Raw genomic sequence first — 17,962 nt, 5'->3', positions numbered from 1 at the left:
GTAACATTTAAAAAGTATATACAAATCTAAAAATATTAAAAACATTGTTCTTAATCAGTTGTTATGACTGTGGTTTTGAATCACTGAATGTCCAAGATGAAAGAGACCTCAATGACATTAGACTTATTCTATCTGACCTATGGAGAGAGCTAGGAACAATGAAGTGGATGTTATAAAGACACAAATATTAGTTTGATGCCAGGAAAAACTTCCTAACAGGTATAGCTGTCCAAAAGTAGAATGAGCCACTTCAGAGCATTGTCCATTCTCCATGGCAAGAGGTCATTAACCAAAAGGGTATTGTGTTTCTTGTAGTAGGGATTGCTTTCTATGCATATGTTCCACCCTGAGAGTCCTTTTCACTCTAACACTGGGATTCTATGATGTAAATACAATCTATACTTAAAAAAGAAATACTAATTACAAGATGCCTGACAAGCAATCAATCCAGCTTCTGTTGAAGATTTCAATGAAAGGGAACCAACTACTCCACAAGGCAGCCCATCCCACTTATGGGACAGCTCTAATTGGCAAGAAGTTTTTCCTGACCTCAGCCCTGAATATGATTCTAAATAATAAGTAGCTATTGACCCTAGGGAGAAAAGAAATCAAATCCCTCTTCAACATGGCAGCCTTTCAAGTATTTGCTTTCATTCATTCCTGAATCTATCTCTAGCACTTCATCCACTTTACCACTTGGTAGATTTATTTTACAAAAACAAGTTAAGAATAACTGGCTTCCCCAAAAGTAACTAAGACTGACTAGCCAAAACCCTGAATTCTATAATCCAGAAAATAATACTGCCTAGAATTTTTCAACAGAAATAACAAAGCAGTAGGTTCTATGAATCACTTCAAAGAATGGGAAGAAGTGCTTCAAACTCTAAGGCATAGAGTGGTCAGATTGCACCATGAATTGTTTTAATTGCTATCTTTTGATTTTACATCAACTTCAGTTCTCACTTCATCCTTCTCCTGCCTAGCAAGACATCTTCTGCAACAAAGAGTAAGAAAAAAAATAACATAAATCATCTTAGCAAAACTAACCAACACCTTAAATCCAAGTCTCTGAGTAGATGCAATGTCCTGCACTGATAATCTTCAAAGAACAGAAAGAAATGCATTATCTCTTCTTTTAGATCAATTTTCTTCAATAAAATCCCACATAATCCAAGGCTGGTTTGTTGTTGCCATTCTTTACAGTCATAGCATGTATTGCTTTCTTGATTCTGTTTAATTCACCTTACATCAATGTGTGTGTCTTCTTATGCTTCTTTATATTCTTCTTACTTATAATTGCTTAAATGATAGTAATATTCTATTACATTTATGTTTCACAAATTTTTTAGCCATTCCATAATGCATTGGATCTACTTTTGATGGGGTGTAAGCCCAAACCTAGACCTTTGTCCTTGGACCAGGAAGGTTTTGGTCCCATTTGCCTGAAAGGCCCAGAAAAGCATGGTCTTGGGGACTCCTTGGATTCCCCTTATTTGATTTAGCATTCATTTTCTGTTTCTCACTTTCATCCTATTACCAGCCAATTCTTAGCATTCTCTTGAGGTCCAAGTCTCCCAGCCAGCACTGTAGATTGTCTTGACTACTGGCCACTCCCATAAGGATCCTCCCTGGACTTGATCTACATTCCAGGCTGACTTTCCTCTATCAAGACCATCCCTGGGACTCCAGACTACTTGGCAACACCTGGATTCTTCCCTCAGTCTTTTTCTGTATTTAAATTCCACCTCTCTGCCATGAAGGTGCCCAGATTCAATCCTGCTCAGATTCTAGCTGAGATTCTATCTGACTGGCATTACAAATGCTTAGGCTCCTTAAGAGTCAACTCAGTATGGGGAATCTAATAAACTTTGTTTTTCTTTGGCTTTACGAAGGCTTGCGTCGAATTCATTTGAGAAGGACCAGGCATGTTGATATTTTGGGGTCCCATATCACCCCAAACCTCAACACTTTGTTTCCAGTTTTTTCCTCCTACAGAAAACTACCATCAGTATCTTGGTGTATTATGTGCCTTTCTTTCTGTCCTTGCCTTCCTTATGTTATTTGCCTAACAGTGGAATGTTGGGGGTTAAAGGTATAGGCATTTTAGTCATTTTCTTAGCATGATTCCAAAATGGTTTCTAGAATACTTGAACCAATTTGCAGATTCAGCAGCAGTGACTCAGTGTCACTATCTTTCCACAGCTTCTGCAACATTGTATGTTCCTAATTTTTGCCATCTTTTAAAATCCATTGGAGAAAATTTGATTTGGGACAAATTTCCCTTGTTGTTTGGTCACTTTTCATTGGTTGGCTCATATTCTTTGATCACTTAGCCATTAAAGAATGGCCCTTAGCCTCATATATTTCTGTCATTTCCCTATGTATACTGAGTATCATACCCTTAAAAAAGAGACATTTGATACAAAATTTTCCTGGTTGACCACTTTGTTCCTAATCCTGATGATATATATTTTATTCCTATAAAATATTTTTAATTTTATGTAATTTTGGAGGGCCTAGAAAGAGCTAGGAAATGTAAACATTTTTCCTCAGCACCACCATAGTACAATACTTGGGGCACTACAGTGGTGACACTGCTTTATAAACATTCTAAACTGGCTCTGGTGCTACCTTCCTTAAACCTTCAGAAAGACCATGTGACAGGATTTTACACAGTGAGGGAATGGTCCTATCTGAATTACCTGCTAGGTGGCACCCTACTCAGTGGGTCTCTTCAGAGCCTCAGGTATATGCATGAGAGGCTTTCCAAAAGACTGTAGTATTCCCTCTGTCTGTCAAAAAAACATTTAATAAGTACCTACTGAGTGGGGTGGAAGACCATCCAAAACCCCTGACAAACCACAGAAGCTTCTCCAGGTAGAAACAGAAAAGTCAGTTTATTAGTACGTCTTGCGAGAGTTGGACATCTTCCTCACAAGTTCAGATTAGTGAGGGGAGCAGGTAGCATCCAACACAGAAGCAGGTTATATTCTTCTACAGAATTACCTCACCCTGTGCTCTACCTTTTATCCCCATTGGTGGAGATACATGACCTCACAGTCTGCCGCCCCAAACTAGGAAGAGTTCTAGTCCAGTAAAAATGTATAAATCCTTATTTGGCACTAGATGCACTGATGCGACAATCAGAGTTTCGCAAAGCAGTTAAAAAAATTAGGTTTTCCTTGAAATCACCTGACTTAGGGTAAATTGAAACTCAGGCCTCCAACCCCACCACCCTCTTTTAGGCCTGGCTCAATTTTAGAGACTGTCAACTACCTTAGAATGAGATAGCTTTTACTAACTCACACAATCCCTCCCCTCATTTCATAGTTGAAAGCGTCTCATACCAAAGTTGGTAGGTCTTTTCAATTTCCTTTTCTAGTTCTAAGTCTTCTTCCCCATCAGGTTTTTGTCTATCCTTTTGCCTATCCTCTGGATCTGTAGGCTTCCATCCCTGACTTTTGAACACCATTAATCTAAAGGATCCACTGGCCGTCCCTTCTAGTTTAATCATCTTAGAGAGAGTTTTCTGAACAGTGATAGTGATAAGCTGCATCATGCAAGGAAGACATACAGGGAACAAAATAACACCACTTATAGCTATGAGTAAGAACCAAAGGGCCTGCTTCCACCAGGTACCACCAAACTGGGACCACCAAGATGTACTGAAAGGAGAAGACCAAGTTTGAATGGGAACATGGGCAATCTTCCTATTTTTCTGATTAATATCTCAAATTATTTGGCCTACATCATCAATCTTCATACAGCAAGTGGAGAGGTTTAGTTTCCCACAAACTCCCCTTTTATCATTAAAATTACTGTTTCCGTACATAAATCCAATCAATAAATACCTCCTCACATACTTTCCCCTATGAATTCTTCCCTTCATCTATTCCCCTTTATATGAACATGGGAAGGGAACAAAGTTGACCGACCCATTGACTAATTACAAGGGGGGAGTCCCCTTGTTATAAGTACAGATACAGAGATTCAAAAGAAAAAGGTAGATCAAAGAATTATCCTTTCAGAGGTTCCATCTCATACAGCAGTCTGGGGAGGAACACCATCTGCTGCAGTTTTCTGGTCTGGATGCTCTTTCAGGCCATCTTCAGCACAGCATCCCTGCATCTTCTTCCCTTTATCTTCTTGTAGAAATTCAGATGTCCACTCTCCTACAAAACTGACTTTAATACCATTTTAGATGACCATTCCTAAGCTTTATATTCTTATCACTCTTACAAAATCAAAAATTGGAACTTTGACCAATTGTCATGCTTAAGAAATTCACTTTAGAACCCAGTTTTTACCTTTTACATTCCCCCATCAGGAAGATGAGATTTCACTAAGGAGTCAATAACAGACTCCATACATAAATACAATAAATAATCCTTTTTAACACAGTACGTATCACATCATAAAACAATTCCAACTTCTGGTCATATGATGCTTCTTTTAAAGTATTTACAATATAGGCCACAAACCATTTTTCTTTTAACATTAACCAACTGAGAGAAAATAATAACTACATGTGCTAACTTCACAAGCCTTTGACCCGATTGTCTCCACACTATTACTAAGAATTAAAGGACCTTAACTTATTGCTGTTAAGTCTGAAATCCCAAGCCTAATAGCTAAATTTTAGATGTAACCTCAGATGTTCCCCTACCAACAATCTATTATTTCATAGATCTGGTATTAAGCTTACAAAACCTTTCATTACAGGAAAGTTCTACTAAGAGTAGGGACATTGCAGGGAAACAATACCTCCCCAACTTCATGTCAGTTCCAGGTAGGAGTACATTGTCAACTGGCATCCAGCCAGACTTAAAGTCTGTGAGGTGTCAGTGAGGAAATTGAATCAGAAGAATCCTACCTCAGTCCAGACTGAACAGCCACTCTCCTAACCTTCCCATGAGATCACCTTTTTGCAGTTCATACCAGCATCTCACAGGCTTATTGGCATCATGGATCAAAGGCTTGGACCTCCTTTCTTGCTATCCATACCTGCAGTTAGAGTCAGAAGAACAGTCAGATAAGAGTCCGATAAAATCTTAAAATAGCAAGCTCCAGTTATTAGTTTCAGATATGACTATAATTTCACATTGGCTAAGGAAAATCTTTCGAAGCAAGTCTTAAGTAGCTTACATGCCTTGATTAAATAACAATCATAAAATCAAATTTGCCATTAAAACCTTAGGTTATTGCTCTAACAGATTTACATCTGTTTCCCAAACTACTCTATCCCTTCCTAACTCTGCTCAGTGTAAAAGAATGAGCTACACATATGATAAGTTCAAACACTAGCTTCAACTTATGTTCATGAAATGAATTCATATTGAAACAGAAACATTTAACTTTTCCATCAGTGTAAAACATTACCAGAGGTTACCTATCTCTAAGAAACTTAGACTGAAATTCTTTTCCCCAAACTACAGATGTCTCTGATTTTGTCTCAGTAACATGATTCAGTCAATACTATTTAACCAATTGGTCTTTGTAACAGGTAGACTTTATTCCAAGTTGAGACCTTAGTACATTACCCCCAAAGAGTTTTAGTCCCATTTGTTTAAAAGGCCCTGGAAAATGTCACTTTGTGCCAAGTGAAGTGGCTATCTAGAGGCCCATAGAGGCATATCACTATGCCCTATCAATTCAATTCTCCAGGTTATTGGCCACTCCCATCAAGACCATGCCTGGAATCCCTAGACCACCTTGGGCCATCCCAGACACCTTCCTTAGTCCCTCTGTAGATAAGATACAATTACAATACTTTAAACAGCATCACATTTATATTTGATTTCATCTCCACCTTATAGCCAGACTCAGAAATAGTCAAGTGGGAAACTTTAAAAGAAGTATTACTTTTCAAAGGAACATAATGGGGAAACTGAGCCAGAAGGATCCCATCCCAGGCTAAGGACACAATCATCCCTTGAGGCTTGTACATTAGATAGTAGGTTTCACTAATCAAAAATTTTACCAGGACTCACTTCTTAAATTTTAAATTTGTCCTAAAAACCAGTCACTAGAGATTATCACCTAAACAAATTCCTGGTTGAGGAGCTTCAAATCCACTTTACACTTTACATAGAGATTATTTTAACAAAGTGAAGGGCCACACCTTTTGGCTGGTCATTTTAGACTCTTCAGATCTTAGGGGCCCCTGTGTGAAGCTGGGTCCACTCCTTTCCTTCACAATAGGAAATAGTTAACATCTCTCCTCTGAGCATTTCCAGTTCAGATTAGATCTTAAGAAATCCTTCTGTAATGAGTGGACTTCCAAAGGAAAGGGGAATGGGCCAGGGGGCTTTCTTAAAATTTACCACAGAACTACCTGGAGCCATAAAATTCCTGGTCTCCTTCCTCTAGTCCCTAATCTCCCAACTCCCCCCCCACCCCAAAACCTGAAGTTATAACAAATTAACTTACAAACATAAATTTGATAGGTAGACCTTTTAGAAATCGTACAAAAGATTTTATAAAGCATTTCTTGATACAACAAATATTTTACTCTCTTAAGAACAGTTTACAATTTATCACATCCCTTGTGACTGTAATTGACAAAAATTATAAGATCTAAAATCAAGGCCTTTTCACATTTGGCCATAAGCTTCCTTTTACATACTTTCTTAAATACTTGATTCATAGCAAAAATCAATTTTAGTTAAAACTTCCTTCTTACCAACAGAAATGAATTTTTTAACATACTTAATACATCCTTAGATGGAATAGGCTTGAAAATCAAACCCATATATGAAAAAAAGTACATGTATTTTTTTTCCCCAAAGATTCTCATTTTCTCAATAAGTATTCTACAACATAGAAACTCTTACACAGAATTCATAACAGTTTTTTTAACCAATTCATCATTAATTTAACAATGCAATTTCTAATATAACAATATTTTCTCATTCTAGCTTAAACAAAGCAAAAGTTAATTCTGCTATTATATGGCAAATACCAATATTTTTACTGCTTATTTATAGTCAAATATGTTTCAAATTATCAAATTTCTGTCACATCCTTTTTAAAACCTCAATCTATAACAAACTCTAAATTTAAAAATTGTGTAACAATTGCATTAGATTAATGTTGCATCTAACATACACCCATCTTTATGTTAAGCACTTTAAATCATAAATGCCAAATAACAATATTTTTTTTCTGCTTAGTCCTGATAGGAAGAACATTCTCAGATGCTACTTGTTATTCCTTCAAGACAGATTCTAATTTGAAATCATATCAAACCATGGTTTGTAATCTCTAATGATAAACTAATGATAAATATATTAGCCCTCCTCTTTCTTTTTTTTATTTTGCCTCCTTAAAGCACTGAAAAGTCATCTTCCAGCTCCCCTCGCCTCTCCCAGGCCCAGCAGACCAGCTTTCCCAATTAACTCAGATTGGGAGGGGGAGGGGACAACCTCCCCTGACCACATGGTCTAGGCATGCACATGGAGTCTACCTCCAAATTGCCAGCATATCTTGTGAAGCATGAGAAGGTAAACAAGAAAGAGAAATCACAAGGGATTTAATAAAGCCTAACTGTTTACATTCCTACATGGAAAGATAGTATTTGTAACTCTTGAAACTTTTTTCAGTATTTGATTAGAGGGATTATACAAACATACATATACATGTGTATGTATATATATATATACTCACCCATTTAATTAAGCTCCTCCCCTCCTGCTTCCCTGTCAGGAAAGATAGATTTCTATATTCACTCTTTCAGGTATATTATACCCTCTGAGCCAATAGTGAAGAGAGCAAGGTTCAAGTGATATCCATTGCCCACCCTCTCATATGTCAGACCAGATTCAAATTCTACCAAACATTTAAAGGATAATTAATTCCAATACAACAGAAATGGTGTACATGTGTACAGAGAGTACCAGGTGAATTGAATAGGAAGGGATGATATCTAAAAATAAAATTAAGGGGTGAGAGAGGAATATATTGGGAGGAGAAAGGGAGAAAATGAACGGGGCAAGATATCTCTCATAAAAGAGGCAAGAAAACACTTTCTCAATGGAGAGAAGGGGGGAGGTGAGAGGGAAAAAGTGCAGCTTGTTCTCATCACATTTGGCTTAAGGAAAGAATAACATGCACACGCAATTTGGTATGAAAATCTATCTTACACTACAGGAAAGTAGGGGCAAAGAGGATAAGTGGACTGGGGGATGATGGGAGGGAGGACAAATTAGAGGAGAAGCAATTTGAAGCAAACACTTTTGGGAAGGGACAATATCAAAAGAGAGAATAGAAGCAATGGGGGGCAGGATAGGATGGAGTGAAATATAGTTAGTCTTACACAACATGACTATTATGGAAGTCATTTGAAAACTACACATATATAACCTATATTGAATTGCTTGCCTTCTCACTGGGGATGGGTGGGGAGGGAGGAAGAGAAAGAAGTTGGAAACCAAAGTTTTAGGAAAGAATGTTGAGAATTGTTTCTGCATACAGGTGGGAAACAAGAAATACAAGTAAAGGGGTATAGAAATCTTGTGTTAGAAGGCAAGAGAGTAGATGAGGATAAGGGAAGGGAGGGGTGTGATAGAAGGGAGGGCAGATGGGGCAAAGGGGTAATCAGAATGCACTTCCTTTTGGGGTGGGGGGAGGGGAGAGATGGGGAGAAAATTTGGAACTCAAAATTTTGTGGAAATGAATGTTGAAAACTAAAGATAAATAAACAAACATTAAAAAAAGAAGTTGGATGTACATACTTGATACATATGTGTTCAATATTGATATTGCTTCATCATCAGTTTTAGCAAGATGTTGTTTCCTTCCTTATCTCTTTTAATTAGATTTGTTTTTACATTTTCTTTGTCTGAGATCAGGACTGCTACCCCTGCTTTTTTCTTTTTTTTACTTCAGCTGAAGTATAATAAATTCTGCTCCACCCCTTTACCTTTAAAATATATATGTTTGTGTGTGTGTGTGTGTGTGTGTGTGTGTGTGTGTGTGTGTGTGTCCTTCAAGGCTGTTTCTTCTAAACAACATATTGTAGAATTCTGTTTTTTGATTCACTCTACTGTCTGCTTCCTTTTTATGGAAGAAGTCATCCATTCACAATCAGTTATGATTACTATGTATGTATTTCCCTCTGTCCTATTTTTCCTCTCCTTTGTCCTTTCTCTACTTTCACCCTTTGCCTCCTCACCAGTATTTTGCTTTTCTCTACCACCTCCCCTGATCAGCCATCCCTTCTGTCAGTTGCCACTCCACCCACCCATTTAATTAATCTCCTCCCCTCCTACTTCCCTGTCAGGAAAGATAGATTTCTATATTCACTCTGTCAGGTATATTATACCCTCTGTTAGCCAATACTGAAGAGAGCAAGGTTCAAGTGATATCCGTTGCCCACCCTCTCATATTTCAGATCAGATTCAAATTCTACCAAACATTTAAAGGATAATTAATTCCAATACAACAGAAATTTTTTTGGAAAAAAAATAGAAAAGAAGGGATCACATGAAATTCCTCCTATGACACAAATATGGTCTTGGTATGTTAACAAAGGAGAGCCAAACAAAAAGAAAACTATGTAAAAACAAATAAAGATCAAAATTCCAACCTTGAGAGATGTTTGATTTCTCCCATTCTCTCTACCCACTGCAGTTTAGCTTATCAAATAGAAATAAATCAGGGGACAGAGTGGAAGAAGGGACCAAGTAGAGAGGAGATAGCTATTGGGAAGATAAAACTTGCTGTAGAGTCAGTTCCCAAAACTGGTGATATCTAAATGGCATAGAGCTGCCACAGAAGGCCAAACATGACCTTTCTGCAATGTGAGGGCCCTCTTAGTACAGGCTCTAAACAGGTCAGCCACTGTGATAACACCATATAGTTCACCATTCAATTCAACTTAAAAAGTAGGACTTCATTTTTAGCATCCTCAGCCCCTAGTCTTTGTGTGTAAGAATGTGTTTGCCTTGGAACTCCAGAAACTAGGTTATTTAGGTTTTTTTAGAGCATCAGGTAGAAACCACTGTCCTCAGGACTAAAAACATTATTGACTCCCTGGGCCTACTTCAGAGAGATCACTGTATGTGGTGCAATCAGGGAAGGCTTCATAGAGTAGGTGCTCCTGGGACAAATGACAAAAGTTGGAAGAATATAGAAAATGAGATAGAGAATTATACCTTATGTAGAAGGGGAGGAGAAAGAGTGAAAACAAAGATACAGGTAGGTAGGAAAAAGCTTCATGTGCATGTGAACGGTAGGTGGAGGGGCTAATGAAGAAATCTGCCTTATATTGAGGAATCAGCCTCTAGTAGTTCAGGAGATGATAGTGAGTAGATAGGGCAGTGCCTTGAATGCCATAGTATATTAGACAATGTAATAAGCAGTAAGGAGCAGAAGGAGAATGGGGACCTGAGTGATTCAGATGGGTTTGGAATCTAGGGAGATGGAATTTAGAGGACTAGAATCACAGAATATTGGACTTGGAATTTAATGATAATGAAGTGCAATCGATTTCACACATGAGGCCTGAAGAGATTAGTTGACTTTACTAAGGTTACCTAGCCAACAAGTCTAACAGCCAGGACTTGAACCCAGGTCCTCTCACTAATATCCAAAGTGCTTTCTGTAAAATCAAGCTATAAAGTGAGAAAGGGGAAGTAAGGAATGAACTGATGAGATTGAAGTAAGTGGAAAGGTGGAAGAAACTGGGGGAAATGAGGGAACTGAAGAGACTTTATTCCTGAAGGGCCAAAGAAGCTAAGAGGATTAAAGAGAATGAGGAACACAACAAAGTTGAGACAATTGAGGAACCTAGGGAGTAGAACCTGGCCTCCTTTGCCTGTAATGCTCTCCTCCTCCCCTCCCATCTCCCTGTCTTAGAATCCTATCTTCCTAAAGGACTGAATTCAGGGAGGGTCTCCTACATGAAGCTTTTCCTCTTCCCTGAAATAGACTTGCATTTATTTTTCCTAATGATTTGTACATTCCTGTACATACATGTTGTTTCCCTCAATAGAGGGTTAGGTGCTTGAGGGGAAGGGTTATTTCACTTTTGTCTTTGTATCCACAGAACGTGCACAGCACTTCGCACTTAATAGTTGTTGATTGATTGAATAATTGGCTTGAGAAGCAGATGGAAATGAAGTCCTAGTTGACTGGGGGACTTAGGGGCTTGACTGTAAAGTCAAGGGAAAAACTTGCCTGCACTAAATCTGTGATCTTGTGAGACTAAGAACTGAGGGCACTAAGGGGATTTGAGGAAGTGAGGACCAGAGAGTGAGGACCCTGCAATGGCACTGAGGAGTTTCTTAGGGCTGTTGGTGCTGAAGGGATTGACAGAGGAAGGAGGAGACTGGGCACATTCCATGAGATCATAAATGTCCCTTTACCTGGGGAAATCTTAATATTTCTTGGGTCCTGTCCCTATTTGGCAGTCTTGTGAAGCCCTTGGAGCCTTTCTGTTTTACTTGCCTACATTAATAATTAAAGGAAATGCTAAATTTCTGTTAGAAGTAGATGAAAATAGAGATACAATATTTTCCTATCCAAGTTCAGAAACCTCTAGAATTCTGTCCATAGCCCTCCAAGGAGACTCCAGGTTTAGCTTCCTTGCTTAAGCTCTCACAGTACATTCAGTGTGCTCCTGTCTGGCTAATGAAGTTTAAAGGTATTAGAAATCCTGAAGAGGAGAATGAGCTTGTGAGGAGAAAAGAGAGAGTTGGGAGGAGAGGGGAGTGCAGCCAAATTGGAGAGTGGTAGCAACAGTGACCAAAGGAAGAGGAGGATTCCCTACTGGGAACTGTGCAGAAGTCTAGGTTTGGATTTTCCAGGACCAAGTAAGTCTCCCTGGGGTGGATCAGAAGGTTTCATGTGACAACTCAGGAGGTAAAAATAACATTTGGAGAAGTTACAGAGTCTCACGTATTGCTGCAGGCAGTGTCTGCTGGTCCTCAGAGGGCTGAACTCCTTCACTTTCTCATGTCTTTCTTCTTATTTTGATTTGCCCAGCCTCTCTGTTCTTTTCCTATCGCTTGCAGTCAAGTTCCTTCCCCTCCCTTTCTTCACCCATTTACCCTCCCTACCCTTTCTGTATATTATAGAAAAGGGAAGACACAGGTATACAGAGATGATAGCTATTGGTCTCTGAGAACAGACCCACAGAAGAAACTGCAAAGTCTTTTCTCTATTTCAGTTTCTTTTTGTTTCAAATGGATAAGATTTTTATCAAATATGCCATGTGTCCCTCTTACTGTCACTTAACTCTTCTCCTACTCCAAGACCTGTCACAATAACTGACTTTTAATATTCTCAGTCACACACGTTCTTTCTCTCTCTCTCTCTCTCTCTCTCTCTCTCTCTCTCTCTCTCTCTCTCACACACACACACACACACACACACACACCAGCATTCCCTGTTTTTCTCTCCAAGGTCTGAAGACTCTCAGTCCTGCAGTCTCCCTTCTCTTTTTGTAGTTTTTTCATTTCTACCTTCCTCCTTGAGATGTCTTCATTGGTCTAATGGAAGACTGTGTTTGTATTTGTTTCCAGACCCTAGTTCTATAGGAGGGAGTGAGATTCAGTGAGGAAAGGCTCACTGAGGGGTGAGTCTGCATAGGTCATCTTCTTTTCATTCCATTACCCTGCAAACCATTCATTCCCTCATTCTCTACCAACTTTCCCAGTCCTTTCTCTAGATTTCCTCCTCTTGCCCCCTTTCTCCCTTCCAGTGCTCTCACAATCCCATCAGAGATACTCATTTGTTGCCTGTAAGATACTTTGTGGAACCAGTTCTTGGAGGGTCTGATCCAACTGTGATTATAGCAGGATCCCTGGTGCCCTTAGCTGGAAGCCTGGCATGGTGGGTAAATAGATGGGTAAATAGACTGCCCAACCTAAGAATAGGGAACAGGTTAGTTTTGAGTTCTGGTTTTTAAGGACTTTCAAATCACTTTCTTGGAGCAGAATAGGAGTCTCTGGTGATTAGTGACAATTACCTTAAGTGTAGAAAGTGGATGGATCTCAGGAACCAAACCAGAAATCATGAAAAGAATATTTTGTCATGTCAAGCTATAGTTTCTAGGATAAGGAAATCAGAGAGCCTAGACAAGATGTGAAAAAGAAGTTTGCAACTTTGATCTGAAGTCAAGATAGTCAACCCTGAGAGAAGGGAGAAAATACCAAGATTGGGAGCACTTGATATTGGAAAGATGAGGATATGTTTCATTTCTTTTCTCCACTTGAGATATCCTCATAAGGTAGTGGAGTGCTATCCACACCTTTTCCCTCTGCTGTGCTGGCCCTCAAACTAGTATTTCTGGAAGAAGAGGGCGAAGAAGACAGGAAATGGGAAAGCTTAAAGGAAAGGAGAGAATAAGGAAAATACAGGAGGAAAGGAAGGGAGAGGGAAGAGAAATTCGCAGGAGAAACATCTTCTTTGTTCTTCTTACACCTGTCTCCATGTATCTGCACACACAGCCACTACCTCAGTTCAGGCCCTTGTCACCTCTTGCCCTGGACTACAGCAGCAGTCTCCGAATTGGGCTTCCCAATTCATCTCTTTGCCTCCAAAGCATTCTCCATGTAACTTGCAAAGTGTTTTCCCTAAAACAGGTCTATCCATGTTACTCCATTACTGGAAAAAAATTTTTTTACCTCACTATTACTTCTAATATTAGATATAAACTCTTTGAGTTGGTATTTAAACTCTTTCACAAGTTGGCCCCAATCTATGTGATCTTATGATTCCTCCTATTTGGCGTTCCATCTGTCATCTCCATTCACACCTTTATGCTGGTGATTCCTCATGCTGGAAATATTCTCTTTCCTCTCCTCTGCCTAGTTTCTTTCCAGGCTGCATTCAAAGTGCCACTCCTGAAATTACCTTGTATCTATTTTGCATATGGGTACATTTGTTTCTCTCAGGTAGATTATAAGGTCCTTGAAGGCAAGAATGATTTTACTTATGTCTCTGTATTCCCCCCACATCCAACCTATTGCTTAGCATATAAAATACATACTAAATAAACACTGATTGATTTCAGTATAGCCTATGTAACAAGGCTGTTGGGGGACACTGTCCCAAGAGAAAACCTCAGTCCTAGCGTTAAGCAGGCTTGATGTCTAAAGAAATGGAAATAGTCTTGTCTTATACTCTCTGACTTATTATACCCTACCCCAAATCAGAACTCCAGAGAAAACCTCTTAACCAAAGTTTGGGTATGGTTCATCTCAAGGGACATCACAAATGCATGAACTAGATCTTTTCTAATAATTTCTCAATATGCAATGTACTAAATATTCTGTTTAAGATAGTGATTTATTTCTTCTTCCACAAAAGGACCTTCCACCTAAAACAGAGAAGGTATAAGTACACATTTACAAATACTTAAAACATGAAACAGAAACCCATAACAAAGGCACCTATCAATGGACATTTACAGGATTTATGCTATCCATCATTTTTACTATGCATTGCCAGGAGGAAAAGACATCCAGAAGGTTTACAGGTCTGTTGAACGGGATTTCACCTTCATGTTGGATGAACAACTCATAAAAGATACCTATCTTTTGGCTAACCAGGCATGCATGACCCATCCTCCTGTTGGTGGTCAAGTCTTGAAAAAGTAGCATCATTGCAGGAAACACTTCCTTCCAACAAGCACCCAGAAGTTTCAATGACTGTGAAGCACCTGAATTCATGAGGTGGTCCCCATCCATCTCATGTTTGCTACTCCATCATCTGTGTTCATGTAAAGATACCAAAAAAAAGCAATTAAGGACTTAAGATTTGGTTTCTTGCAAGTATGTGCGCACAGTGCCACCTGCACAAACTCATAAAAGCTGCTACTGAAAAGGGAGTAAAAGGAGAGATCCCCTCTCCCCTTTTATGTTCAAAGTCTGAAAAAGAACAATTCCAAGAGAAATACTCAAAGGGAATAGGGGGATGGAGAAAGGAGATTGCTTAACTTTTTAAACCTTCTAAATGTACAGGTCCTTCTGCTTGAGAGGTCAATCCTTTTTGAAAGAATGTTCCTCCTTTTCCCTAATGTAACGGGGAGTAAGGGATCAACTGAGAGACTCCTGTTGTGGGTGCCTTTCAACAAGACAAGAGCAGATGTGTCATGGAAATGACCTTATATTGGGTCCATTGGAAGGGGCCAGAGCAAAGTTTCAGCTTGTATTTGCAATCACATCTGTGGTGTAAAGGCATTTCCAGGCCTAGCCAGGCCACAGCATTCCATCACATACACAATCCAGAACATGATTCCTAGACTGCTAGATCAAGGATGATGGATCAAGGACTGATACTTCCCTAACTATTTCTTTCAGGGAAAACTGAACTTTGGAATACATTCATGGGATCTACAAATTCTGCTCCTGAGGGAGGAGAAGCCAGGGGGCTTGTGGAATTCAGCAGGAAATAGGGATGGTCAGATATATTTGTCAACTGAAATATGAAAAAAATCTCTACAAGTGATCATTTTCTTTGCTATATACATATATACATATATATTTATGAATATGTAAAATTTTATTTTAGGGGGAGGGAGTAACCATTTTTAAGAAATCTACTATGTGCCAGAAAAGTACTTTACAAATATTGAGTCATTCGATCCTCATACAACAACCCTGTGAAAGTAGGTGCTACTATAATCCCCATTTTGTAGTTGAGGAAGCTGAGGCAAGCAAGGTTGACTTGCCCTGGGTCACACATCTAGTAAATGTCTAAGGTCAGATTTATATTCAGGTCTTCTTGAAGCCAGGTACAGTACCTTATTCACTGTGCTACATAGTTGCCTCTAAAGGAATAGAAATTTTGATATCAAGATCTCATTGAACTTCTCCCTCCTCATGAGATAATGAAGGTGCCACAAAACAGAGTTTGGCAAATGAGACCTTGTACACAGTATCACTTTGGATTTTCTTAAGACATCTGATAAAGTCTGTTGCAATAACCTCATGGTGGAGATTAAGATGTTGATGAACCACTGTACCCATTCTTAACAGCAGTACTGAGATTTAATGTCATTTTTAACTAAATGACAGACTAGCATTACGTAAAACCATAAGTCTGCTGTTGTCTAAAATATTATAACCATATGAAGAGAAGTTCAACACCCCAAATGAAAGAGGACAGGTGGGGTAGAAAGATGAGGAAGCAAGGATAACAAAGGGAAGTGTAGAAAGGGGAGATCCTACACACTTGCATGCTTAGTTACCTTTCCCTTTTGAAGGACATTGCCATTAGGACTGAGAGGCTCAGTCTACCATTCCCTCCCTCTCTCCTTTTCCCAACTGTCTCTCCCTACTCCAAATGATCAGTGTTGTGGGATGTTGTTTTTTTTTTTCCACTATTTATTGAGAAGGAAAAAGTGAGTATGCAGATTTATGTTCTAGAGTTCAGTGAAAACATTGATAATATACAGACCATTTATAATATACAGACCCAGAAAAGGTCATTAGACAAAAGCAAAAAGAAAGAAACATACGGCATCCCAGATGCGGAAATGCACACCATCTAGATCTAAGTTGGCCTTTGCTGATTCTCTCCTGGCATGGAGAGATTATCCTTGTTTGGACTCGTGCACAAGCATCATTTATCTCATCAGGATTATTTCTGGGATTTGGGATCCCCTTCCTTACCTCATCCCTCTACCTTTGACTCACGAGATGGAGATCATTCTGTCACCACAAGCTCATTCTCAGATACTGAGAAAATTTCTTGATGGCTTTGATGAGGTCTCCACTAGTCTTTATTGCTTCCACATAGATTAAGTAAGTGGGTATGATATCCTTCCTCTCACTATGGAAAAAGTAATCACATACAGGTAAGGTTTTCAACCCAACACTTCTAAAAGAGATCACAACATTTGTTCTCCCCAAGATATAGAAAATAGCCCCTCAGTACACTTAATAAAATTATATCCTTCCTATAGCCCCCATTGTAAAGTCTATAATTATTCTTGGTGAATATGCTCTGGCCTATGATTGAAAAAAAAATTTCTTGGGTTTTGGGAGAGGTCTCTGTGAGGGACAAATGAATGCAAGGAATAGAACAGGGAGGAGCAGGGTTGAAAGGTTCAGTTCTTTCATGTCTAGGAGCTCCACAAAAGGAAGTATAGATGGAATTAGTATAAAATGTGAATCAGTATAGGATTACTATTTGTTTCATCCACACAATGCTTAAAAATGCCATGTCTACTAGCAAAGATTTCAAACACTAAGCATAACCCATAACTCCAATGAGGTTCTCTCAGGAGCTTGATATTTGAATGAGTTGTTTCAGTTTCCCCTTGACTCTGCACTGTCCAAACAGTTACCTCAAGTCCCATGTCTTTTGGTAAGTCTGCCAAGGTTTGGCTTCAACCTCCTATCACAGGTAATCTTCTGTGAGCAAGCTGTGGCTGCAGAAACCTCTTTCTGCTGCCAATGATTTCCAACTATGAGCCCCAGGATGACCTAACGGCCTATCTCAGGATCATTATTGGTCAGTTTTGCTCAGGCATAGAAACATGAAGCACAAGGAACCCAAGAACAAGTCTCAGAGTGGTCTAGGCAACTAATGCTGTCACATGCGAACATCCACTATTGCTGACAAAGTGGCAGGGTTTAGGAGATGCCCTTCTCACCTTTTCATGAGAAGTCCCAGAAAAAGAGAATTCTAAACCTCAAGCCAAAAAGAGAGAAAGAAAGGAGCAACAGTGGAAGTTGTCTCTCCATTTAATATCTGTTGAATGGGCTGTTCTTCCAGGGTCAGTGACCAATCCTCTTTGAAACATCCCTGTGCCTCTGATACCAACACAAGTACCATAGGAATGCTGCGTCATTACAAATATTGAGTCCTTCAAAGTAGAACAAGTGTTCCAGAAATTTCTGAGTGAGTTCAGGTCCCTGTTCTTCAGTGGAAGGTTTTCTAGCCAGAGTACAGCATCAGATGCTCCTGATCATTGCCAAAAAATCATTCTACTTTTGTACTTGAAACTCAT

The sequence above is a fragment of the Notamacropus eugenii genome, chromosome 4, assembly GCF_028372415.1.
Source record: "Notamacropus eugenii isolate mMacEug1 chromosome 4, mMacEug1.pri_v2, whole genome shotgun sequence".
Classification (NCBI taxonomy): Eukaryota; Metazoa; Chordata; class Mammalia; order Diprotodontia; family Macropodidae; genus Notamacropus; species Notamacropus eugenii.
The sequence above is the reverse complement of the archived record's forward strand: the minus strand, read 5'-3'. Positions refer to the sequence as shown.